Source organism: Sylvia atricapilla, chromosome 2, assembly GCF_009819655.1.
Source record: "Sylvia atricapilla isolate bSylAtr1 chromosome 2, bSylAtr1.pri, whole genome shotgun sequence".
Classification (NCBI taxonomy): domain Eukaryota; kingdom Metazoa; phylum Chordata; class Aves; order Passeriformes; family Sylviidae; genus Sylvia; species Sylvia atricapilla.
Genome location: NC_089141.1, coordinates 17,358,468 through 17,370,925, shown reverse-complemented (window position 1 = coordinate 17,370,925; position 12,458 = coordinate 17,358,468).

The window sequence follows — 12,458 nt, the reverse complement described above, 5'->3', positions numbered from 1 at the left end:
ATGCAGACTAATTGATTATGCTTTAGTTGACCTTGATTATCCATTAGAGAGTGTCAAATGGAAAGCCAATATAAATGACAAAATGTAAAAGTGCATGTACAGTAAATCAGGTACATTAGTGACATCTGTCGAGAGTTCAAAATGCTGTTCTAGAAAAATGTTCAAGATTTTAATGCTTTTCTCTCTGATAACCTTTTTATGCTGTGTGACAAAGTAGCTCTGGCAGGGATACAAACCACATATTAAAAGGTAATTACAGCCAATGCATATTTTTTCCTAAATAATTTCTTTGGACATATGGGTGTGCTCTTTTGGAAAGAATACATCTCCCCCAACATATAATAATATCTTGGTGGTGCATGTAAGTTCTGATCAATGACACCTCACTGACACATGTCTTTAGTATCAAACTTAATGCAAACTATTTATTGAAATTTAGTGTAGTAAAGAAGTTTTGTTGGCTCTCTGTGAGTTTTTATATCAAAAGTAGTCTGAGAATCAATATCCAAAAGCAAGTGAATTTGGGGATGTATTAAAGTAAACTCTGTGCAGAAACACAGCTTAGTGCAGAAGTATTTTCTCTTCCAAGTTCACACCTCTGTAAAGAGAGAGGGAGTTGTTGATGGAGTTGTTAGACTAAGGTAACATAAATACCAGGAGGATGGAAGACTGTTTTCCAAACAGCTGACAGTCAATCTGCCAGTTTCTCTCACATTCTGGATCTCTTTCATTCAGGTAGTTAGCCAAATTGTAGTGTTTGCTCCCGAAACATGCCTTGAATTGGTACAAAGCAAGACCAAAAACTGACAATTTGCTCGTCTTGCCTTGGGCCGGGCTTAGTGACACTGAAAACAAACTACTGGACATAGGAGCTGATCAGAGTGGCACAACTGTGTGGTGCAGCTCTCGAGCAGCTCCTGTGCATCATAGCTGGACAAAGCTGATATGATTTAAATGTGTAATTATGTTCACAGAGTAGTTTTAGATAGAAGTTACCTGATGATTTAGCTATGTCTGGGATTTTTGCCCAAAGCTGTATTTCACCCTGAGCAAACTGTGAGCTAAGATGATAGCCATCTTCCTATATATTAGGATTATATTCAGACTATAAAACCTAGATGATTTCATGTTTCTATAATGGAGGTGCCCAAAACTCTCATTTGTAACAAGAGGTGATGGGAAAGGAGGGAAATAAATAATAAAAGCAATCCTCTCATCCCTGAATACTAAGGTGAACTCTTGCCTTTCTCAAACAAGATGTTCTCCTTTAAAGAAAATAAAATTCTATGTCACATCTTTTCTTAGAAAAAAATATTTCAACTCTGATTATAAATTCATAGCATCTTCCTTGCCTGTGGATTAATGAATTACAAATTCATGATGCTGCAATGTTCTAAAAGCATTTCCACAGCATACTCATTTTGAAATAATACTTATATTTGCAATGACTTGTGTTATTACAGCTCAAGTATTCAAGTATTGCAGAGGTTTAATAAAGCATAAGATTTAACAGTTGGTCAGTTGCTTCATATTTAAAATATAAAAATAGTAATGTAATGAGTATTCAGACTATTTTAAAATTATCTCCATAATATTTATTTAAAACCATTGAGTAATTTGTTGATGCCTGCAGATTCAACATTTCAATTAATTTGGGAATTTAAATTTACAGTCAAATAAGAGAAAAAAAACCAGCAAACTTTAAATAGGAAAAATTTATTTACTTTGCTGCTATGGCACACTTACACTTTTTTTGAGTCTATTTTAAATGCATCTTGTATAATTGATTAGGATGGATTCTTAGTGCACAGTGCCCATTAAAATATATGATATACTCTTCCTTTTAGAGTTTTCCTGTTTATCAGGAAAGGAAAAGACTAATTGGGTAGTATTCTAGCAAACTTCTGTAATATTCCATCATGTTTACTTGACAGAAAAAATGAGCACACACTACACACACCCTGCAAACAAAAAGACTTCCCAAACAGACATGTTAGAGTGGTAAATTTAATTTAATTTATCACAGTTTATAAAACAGGCTAAAAAGAACATTTATGTAATTAATTTTAAACTATCTTACATTCTTCAGCTAAATAATTAATACTCTTCAATATCTTCATAATTAGGTAAATTGCTACAATATACCCTGTCTAGCTGCTTCATGATTAAATGGCTGGTTTTCTTTCAAAACAGTTTTTCGTTTTTTTGTTCTTTTTGTTTTCTTATATTATTGATAGAATGCACAAACAGGCTTGGATTATAAACATTTGGGTTTAAAGTGTTTATTATGGTATATTTATATTAACATAAATAAAACAGATAAATTATGTTAAACTATTGTCATCATAGCTGCTGCTGTTATTGGTGCTAAAAAGACAATTAGAATTTTTTTTCATACCACCAAAATAAAAATAATGCTTAATAACTAGATTATTCTACTCTTCTTATTCTTGTAATATAAATGTATCAAAAGGACTGTTGGGTTGATAAAATGAGAATGAATATTTGTCTCTCATTAAAACTCACTTTGTCCTGAAGAATCAAAGTTAATAATCATGGTTTTAGTTCCAAAATATTTTTTCTTTAATTCATGCAATCGCATGCATTACTTTAAATAGAGTTTTAATGTCAAAAGGCAAAAAGTGTCCTTAGTGTTGCAATGGTTCTAAAAGTGCTTCTTTAAAAAAAATTATCTGCTCATAAAATGGTAAATGCTATGACATATTGTAATGCAATTGCTACTTCAATGGGCATTAATACCATTATAGAACCCAGGTATTTAGGACACAGAGTATTTTATTGGAAATACTCTGCCTTCCTTTCATTGAAAACTTTAGTTTTGACATGTTGACACACAGGATTTTTTACTTACCTGCTTTGCTTGTGATCGTTAGTAATGGAAAGAGTTTTTATATCTCTAGGTGTACATATGTACATGCATGTTTGTGCACATTTATACAACTATGTAGAAACATTTAAACATAGATATGTGTACATGAATAGTCTTTTTATTTAGCATTTTCCATCTTGAACATAGACAAAGTGTAAGACCTCAACACCTTTGGTTTCTGTGGTTTTACTCCTTGTAGTACACAGCCACTTAACTTAAAAAAAAATTACAATTGCTGTTAGTATTCCCTTTTGTGTGACTGCACGTGATCCTGGCTTGGTTCAGAGGAGCTCGTGTGCTATTTTGTGAGATAAGGATAAGCTGATAAGCCTTCCAGCTGTTCTGGTACAAATTATTTGTGCAAAATGCCTTCATTCTGCATTCTGTAACAAGGGCATCCTCTTTCTGCTGCAATCCATTTAACTTATTGTAGAGACAACTAAAAGGTAATTTGATCATCTTCTGCAAGTACCTACACAGGAGGAATGTCTTTGACAGTAAAGGACTCTTCTACTAAACCCTTTTTTTCTGACAGGTTCATTTCTATTACTGAAGCTAGACAAACTCAAATGTAAAAAGAAGTGCAATTTGCAATTTTTTTAAGCAATTAGCAACAAGGGCACTTAACACTTGGAATAATTTTTCAAGTGAAGTCATTAGACTCTTTCTTTATACGATGCAAACTTTACAAGAGAGTTGGAAAGCTTCCAGAAGGTGTGGTATAATCTAAACCACAAGGTAACAGGTTTCACATAGACGTGTCTAGTAAGGTTCAATAGCAGGAGGTCAGACTCCTGGTTCTCCGGTGCTGCCAACCTACAAATATTAATCTTTCAAATTACTCTTGACAGATACTGTCATGAGCTTTTCCATGCACTGATGTCCTGAGGCAAAACTCACAGAAGACTTTCTGACATCAATGGGCTTTGGATCTAATGCACAGACAGTTTCTCCTGGAAGACATTGAGTAAAATCTAAGTGAAAGGTTTTACACAAATATTACTGCAGCAACCGAGGTATATTACAGCACTGGCATTTTGAGAGAATAAGAGGACAAAATGCACGTTGGAGGAAATTAATGAACTCATCATTACTCCATGCTGTAGTCTTTCAAATTCAGCAAGTAACATAGTTTGTGTTTTAAAATATTGAAGTCATCTCTTCACTATAATGTAAAGGAACAGACACATGCTTGTCTCTTAAATACAAACCTTCATTAATCATGGCATGTTGGCTTATCCAGTCATGTTGAGTATTTTGAATACGTGACTGGTGTAATTTGTCAGTCAAGATAGTTTTTATATCCAAAATATAAGGATAGTTTGGTAGCAGGTAGTTTTATATCTAAATTAGGATGATTTTTTTTCTAAATTTAAAACAATAAAAATGTACTTGAGCAGACATTTGAGGAAAGATGAATTTCACTTTGGTTAAAAAAAAAAATAAATAAATATATATATATATATATATATATATATATATATAAATTTAGTAGCAGCCATGTGAATATCCAGATTATTTTGGAAGGTGTACAATGACATCGAGTGTCAAGAGCATTTTGTAAGCAGATATGAAGTTTATCAGAACATTTTTACCAAATATTAGTTTGTACCCCTAGGTTGAAACTGGAAGTTTTCTCATTTTGATAGGAATAATAATGAATTTAAATAAGCTTCCTGCAATGCAGGGTTCATGCTTGGCACCTCTAGCCTAAGCTTCACATGTACTAATCACTAGAAACTCCATAGAAGTAGAAAGAAAATACAAGGTCCCTGCTGAACACCATGGACTTTTGAATCCCTGGAGAATCATATACATTGCTCTATACACACACTTGAAGTTAAATCATCTCCTTTCCTGCCTTCTCAGCTTTGTCAAAATTCTTGTGAGATTTATTTCTCTTTTTCTACATTCAAAAGGTAACTTCTGCCTTCTTGTTCATCTGTCCAATATCAGTCACATTAAACTTTCCATTATTATTGCTGTAGGTCCTAATTTTGAAGCTCAGCCTGACTGTGTCTTTCCTCATGTCTCTCTTGTATTGACTGATCCTTTTTTTAGGAAGCAATTTTCTCTGTCACACTTCTCTTCTACATTTTCTCCTGACACATCTCTGAGAATCCCACCACGTGTGATGTTCCTCTGATGAATGCACTTATCTGGAATGCAGGCACTTATGTGTGAGCTGAGAGGTTTTGTTTGTAGTGGTTAGGCTGAAATAGATACTTCCGTGGCACCATTCATGTAATTCCAAAGTCGATGTAGAGCTTGTGTACTGTGATCCTGAGCATTAGATTTCTGCTGCCCTGGTCTCTCTGATCTGCAAAAGTCTGTGTTACACAGGTCTGTGTCAGGGTTGATGAAAGAAATCTTGTAATACCAAGAGCTATTCCCATGTCTTGTGCTACTGACAGTGTCCTTATGCACCTTCATTCTCCAGAAAAACTACTTTTAGCACAGGTGAAAGCACTGGCCAGTGACAGCAGAGGCCCATTAAAAAGGACATATTTTTCTGTACTCTTCATGAATTAGGTAGCTTGACTAATCATATGCTTTAAACATTCTGCTAAAAGTGTTAGCTAGTTCTGAGAGCCAACACTCTTACTGAGCTTTGTTAATATTCCTGAAAGGATATCCACATCAGCCTTATCTATTTCTAAATGAACTTTTTAGTCATGGTTTCTTCAGACTTAGAGGAGGGAAAGTATTTATCCCTTCATCAAATGTTTCATTTTGGATGTTCTTGATGAGATCGCAACTTTTTCACTCATAATCTCTTCTGATGTGTGTAAAATAACTTGTCAGATTTTTAATTTTAGAACACTAATCAAGAAAAATAGTCTCTATAGCCTGAGAAAAATAATCCATCCTTCACTGACTCTTCCAGTAGCAGCTATTCTTACTGCGACAGCAGGTAGTTTAAAATTCTTTACAAAATAAAACATCTAGAGAAGAATACTCCCTCTATTAACACCACCAACAAACCCATATAGCCAGATGACTCCAGTCCCACTGTGAAACAATTTTAACTTGCCCACTTGTTATCACTTGAGGTTTTCCACTGATTTCACAGCTGTATTCCTTGTATCTCCTCCCTGCATGATACCTTAAGGTCTGCTCCAATTTATTTATTTAGATTTTATGCGCAGGGATACATTACAACTCTTTGATACAAAGCATCTCATTTTTCAGGACACCCCACAGATATTAGCAATTACACTGGAATACAAAAGCTTTTCATCCAAGCAAATAATTTGTTTTCCAGTAAAGAAGGTAAGATCTCACCTCTGAAAAGGGATTTTTTTGTTGTTCTTTCTTTCATAACTGTGAATGACCTGTGAGATCCATCTGGTCTTTCCACAAATGAGAGGAAGAAAACTCTTCAAGGGTAAAATATTATTTATTCTATGAGAAAACTATTTTAAATTAGAAAAGGAAAGTGTTTGACTTTATAACACTGCGTGTGTCTGATTTGAATCACTCGCAGCTTGTACTAATACACCCTCTTAAAATGTTATATTGCATAATAGCTATGTGGAAAATACAAAAACCTTTCTCACCAGTAAGCCATTGCATATGGTCTGAAAATTAATCCCTCACTACCAGAATACATAAATAGAAATCCAGATTTGCCAGTGGGCTCCAGCTGCTTTGTGCTTCTCAGACGGTGCAAAAATAACCATAGACCCAGCTTAAATGTTCAGCTACAGTGGGTTTATGGCTGCTTTCCATTACCAAAGCAGTGGAGAGCAACTGGAGGGGGCTCCTGAATCTGGCCTGTTCTGCAACTTGTTGTAGTATGACACTAATAGCTTAGCTAGGATGCTTCAGTACTTCCCAGCTGCTGACAGCTAGGATACCTTTGTGAGCTGAGAACCTGTGATTACACAGATGTTGGGAGGGAGAAAAAAGAGGAAAGGAGTCACGGCATTAATGTTCTAACACAGTGGAAGTGTGTGTCCTGAGGAAATTTGTATGAATAATGTAGTGTAGGTCAGATAATGGTCAAGTCCTAGCATGAACACACACAACTATATTGGATTCTGGGAAGTTTTATTCATGTTCTTTCTTTACTGGCTTATCATGGTCTGCCTTACATGTTTTAAAACTGGCTCAGAATTTACAAGGTCAGTTACTATCTCATAGCTGACACATGAAAATTTATTCAGCAATTTATTTCATTTTCACATCAGGCTATGTATGTCTCTGGTACTTGTAATTCTGTTCTGAGACTATTTTGGTTTTGAAGCCCATTTATCTGTAATCCCAATATTAAGTTACATGTTCAAAATAAAGAAAGAAATCCCAGTTGTCTGTGTGAATCACCTATAAAGGATAGTAGAAGAAATCTTTGACAGATGGAGCATTATTTTCCCCATGCAGGAAGAAATTACTTTTAGGTTTCTTTCCAAATTATCTGACATAGTGGTAATGTAGAAGTGGAGGATATCACCTACAGCAACATAAATTTGCATTGGAATTAGGGGTGTTTAAGCTAAAAAGCATTCAAGCTGTGTGGCTGATGTACCAGCAGTCAGGAAAGACACCATGCCAGCTGTCCAGATAAATTGTGGGGACAGTTTGCGTCAAGGTCTTGAGTTCAATACCTGGATCTGCATCTTCTTCTCCCTACTCCTATAGATTAGGCTATCTGTATTCAAGGCCAGCTCTCCTGTGGTGCTTCAGAAAACATCTGAATGGTGAGAGACACGAGAAGCCTTCTCTGAGGCTTTTCTAATGGAATTACAAGGAGGCAAAACTGAAAAAAACTGATCAAGAGATGGTGGTTGGAGCGACCAAAACCAATAGACAATAAACCATCTCCTGTTCTGTGAGCATGAGGTCACAGCACCCTTTTTCTGGTACTGACAGCCTGGCTGATGCAGCATGGGCTGCACAAAAATAACTTGGTTTTATTTTACTGTCCTAAAAATCTCTGTACACAGCAGCCTGATACACTTGACACAAACTGTTCTTTTGGATATTTTTCCACAATGGTCTATTATATTTAATGACCAACTGTTGATGATCTCGTGGGTATTTCTGCATGACTTGGTGCAGCTTCTGATGGAAAGAGGTTTAGGCTAAAGTGCTGTACCTTGTGCTTTCCTTGGTCCAAGATATCACATGCAATTTCCACAGCTCAGCTGATGCAGGGAACCTTGACAATCTGTCATGCCATGAGATATATCAGAGCCTCTAGGAAACAACAAATTCCAGAGTTACTGATAAAGACACGTTATGCTAAATCATGTGTTTATACACAATACAGTCAGAATCCTACTTGTGGGAAAATCTTAGGCTACTTAGAATATTGTAACACCCAATGACTTAGAAGAGAGCTTAATTTAAGGTCAAAAACAATACTTAAATTAAGTGTAATCATGGATTTGTTTTCATCAGTGGCACTTTCCTGTGTATAATTCCTAAGGAGAAAAAATATTACAATTTTTGTCATGGCAAGCTTGTAAAATACCTTTTTTTTACCTCTGTTACATGCAATAAATTCTTATCTACTTATAGTAGAAGATCAGTCATCTATTATCTTACTTCAAATAATTATTCTCAAAATTTAAGTAATCAAAATACATTATTTGATTTTTTGGGGGCATTGATTGGAGAGTCTGTAACTCAAGGAATGTTTTATCGGCATGGGAGAACAAGATACCTGAATTGCTTAGAATATATTACCCATATACAAGTGTTGATTCCTCTGAGTGAGTACATCATAAATTCTTCAGCATAGCCTTAACTGTTACACTTCTTGTATAGGACTAATTGGGTTAATCTAATGCCTTACAGCATCCAGACTTGAGGTCCCTTTTATTCTTAAATACTGTGAAGTGTTAATTCTGCTTGGAAAATAGAATCGAATGGGAATAAAACATTCAGAGAGTCCTAGTAGCCATACAACCACGAATCCACAATAGTAGGGCTGGAACCAGAATATCCTCAATAGGCTTTTTCTTTTGCCCCCCACACATGGCAATGCTTGCTGATGCTTCCAATTAAGACAACTTCATCCTTTATATACCTCTTGCCCAACTCTTTTGATCTCTTCTTCAAGAGCAGCCTGCCAGGATGGAGAATTCATGCCTAAGTCATCATTTTAATCAGGCTAATGCATTGCAAGGAATTAATAACTTTGTCATTTCTCTGGTACTGTTCAGCTTACTGTTATTGATATTTAAGGTTACTGGAAAAACTATGAAAACCCTCCTTAGGGAAATTTCTTATTTTTTACTCAACTCATTCAAGACAAGGCTTGCATATTTTGTAACCCGCCAGCTCTTTCAAGACATGTTATCTGTTTGCCCTGGGGGCTTGGTTCTGGAATTATTTACATCAGTTTTAAACAGAAGTATGTTCAGCAAAATATGTTACTCCTCCAGTAAAACAGTTTACCACAAAAATGTGAATCAGTCTGTATTTCATACTTAGTCCTCAGGCTTCAGGTTTGTTTCATTAGCATTCCCCTCCCCTTTTCTAGAGAGACCTGCTTTTGATTTACAGCAGTAACCTCCTGTCCTGCACTGGCTTAGCCTTTGAGCCATTAGTTTTTCATTTTTAGCCTTAGGCCAGCTGTTTGTAACCTTTGTGTCTTGCATCAGTGCTACTCAGCCTCTTGTAGTTTACAGCAATCATGTAGCAATGACCTTATAAACTTTCTGTACCTTTCTCCTTCTTGACTGTTCAAATTCACATCTAGCAAGGCAGTGTATTGTTCAGGTACTGCTGGGCTCTCTGCTTTCAGCAGGCACAGGTTTTGCTTCAGCAGTTGCTGGCCCCTTTCACTTGGGTTTCCAAAATCTGTTGGAAACAAAATTACTGAGATAGGTCCCTCAAACCACTGTTTTACATACAGGCTATGCTTAACTTCTTTCTGTCTTGAAATGTTGCAGCATTTATAAGAAACTGCCACCAGCATTCAAGGACATTTTTTCACCCTTTCTTTATTTTGGGCCTTCTGTGATCTTTATCATACATAGAAAAGGTGGATGTTTCCATCATAAAAAAAAAAAAAAAAAAAAAAAAAAAAAAAAAAAAAAAAGCAGTAAATGAGTCCAGCCTTTGTAAATTCAATCCAGAAGAAAGCAGCAACAAACTGGTTCTCTTTCACAGCTTTGCTGTCATTTTGTTAACTCCAGATTGTATCAGGTGCTGGTTTCTCTTTTTCTAACTGATGATGAATTCATTTAAATATCAGAGAACTTCTCAGCACCTGTCAGACTGACACCATATGCTCCTATCTTTCTGACAGAGAAACAGGCTTCTTTGAAGCAGAAGATAGAGGGGTGATCCGTAGAAGGCCATGCAGGTGAAAATGCATTTCATGGCATGTACAGGTGAAAGGACTTGCCTGTTTTATCCAAGAAATCCCTCAGGGATCCATCACACTGCCAGCAGGATGGTAAATTATAAACAGCATATAAGGCTTGAAGGTAATAACAGAATACATCACCCTCATGGCATTACCACTTGTTTAAATCTAGACATCTGTGATAAAAAAAGAAATAATGAAAGAAGAAACAACTAAGACAATGAGTTCTTTTGGCATAGGTGTTACATCAAAAATTAGTATTTAAAGATACTTCAAAATTTCTGTGCAGTTATAAAAGAAACTACAGTACATGCTTTATAAAGTTTAAACAAATCCTTGGGATTCTCTTCACCTTAACAAATTTTCTTAAAAGTTATGTGTTTCTATTCTTAGTTTAGAATTTTACCTTTGTTCTAAAATTTAAGAACTATGGAGAAGTTTTTTTAAATAAATTCTTGTGTTTCCTGATTGCAGTTTTGCAGCACAATTCAGAAAGTTACCTCATCAAGATATCTGTTGTGTAGTAGGTACTAAGGTAACCTGCAGCTTTAGAAACTCATTATTTCCAACAATATACATTTTCATATTACTCTTCTCAGTTCATGATTTTGAGAATGCTGTAAATGTAAAGATCCTTACTGTTCATCAGATAAAAAAAAGCTTGATAATAATTTTCTCCCCCTTCCTGTTTCTTAATGTTTTTACTGAAAATACACTTACTGCTAGTAGTCAGAGTGACCATTTACTCTCATGAGCTCACAACACTTGACTTTTCTTTGTAGTAATTTTATTGTGGATCTTTGATTGTCTCAATGTATTTTCTTTCACTGTTATACAAAAGCTACTGACATTTTGCTTCATAGAGAAGGACTTTCTTTTTTTGTTACTGCTTTGAATAACTGATAATGTGAAACAAAATGCTGGAATTTGCTTTGGTTATTCTTGTGTGACATTCTCATTAATTTTTTTTAAATCTATTTTTCCTCATTTTCCTAATTTTTTTTCCCCATTTCCTTATTTTTCATTCTTTGGAAAATGTTATTTTTCATATTTATTTCCTAATTTCTGAGCTTTTATGAGTTTTTTTTTTAAAAGTCACACAACATATCAAGTGATATTCAAACAATTATTCAAACAATTGGATTCAAATGAGTTGCAGTACACTTAGTGTGGGGGCTACATCAGCAATATCCATGATCTGAATCTCAGGGCATGATGATTTGTACACAGGAGAAATCAACAATCTGGTAAAATGTTTGTAGTAATATCTGACTGAGCTATTGCTTTTCAGACTAAAAGTCAAGAGTGGAGGGTAGCAAACCAAAGACTCCAAAATTGCTGTGGGAAAAAAGAAACACCATAAGTATCAATGTTTGTGTGTGTGTATGCAGATATAGTTAGTCTAATAAAAAATCTTGGCTAATTCTTAAAATGGCTACTTTTAGGCCCATTATGATGACACACTTTTGACGCCTGTAGCACTTTTGGGAATGAACTGATGCTCTCCATGATACTTACCCATTCTATGTTCCTTCTTGTATCCTAAATACTCGTTGCTAATTCCCCTTCTAGTCCAGGAGGATTATAATAAATCATCCTGACTGCTTCACCAGGAGGAATATAGTGTTGAAGATGAAAATTATTTAACTTTAGGATATACTGGGACTTATTTTATGCTTTTCCAGAACTCTATGCTTTGCTTTTCCTTTCTTGGCCTGCAGTTCCACAGAGGCAAATTGCCTGACATTCAGTATTTTACATATGTTAGATCTATGTTCTTTGCTATAGTTTTGTGCAGGTCCCCAGGCAGCTTTCCTTTAATGAACAGTAATTGGTCAATGAAGAATTTATCTGGCTGAGGGCTTCTGGTTTCATCATCTGCTGGTAGTTTTAGGGCCTTTATAATTATCTGACTGCACATCTCTGTTGCTCATTTTTGTCTAGGGTCAGAGTTAACTCTGCACAGGAAGGGGACTTATTATTACTATCTGTTAATTACAGATAAGTATCAAAATTACTATTACAGTGGGCTTTATACAACACAATTGCTCAAAGCTAAGATAAAACTAAAAGTAATTAAGTAATATTCACCTGGTCATTAAACATTGCCATGGCAGCTACACAAGTTTAAGCCAAAGCCACAGGAAAGTCAAGCCAAGTGAAGCCTGAGAAATCCTAAGGCTGAGACCTTGCAGGGCTCATGCTGTCCTAGAATCCTATTGTTAGCCATAACAATTCTTTATTTAC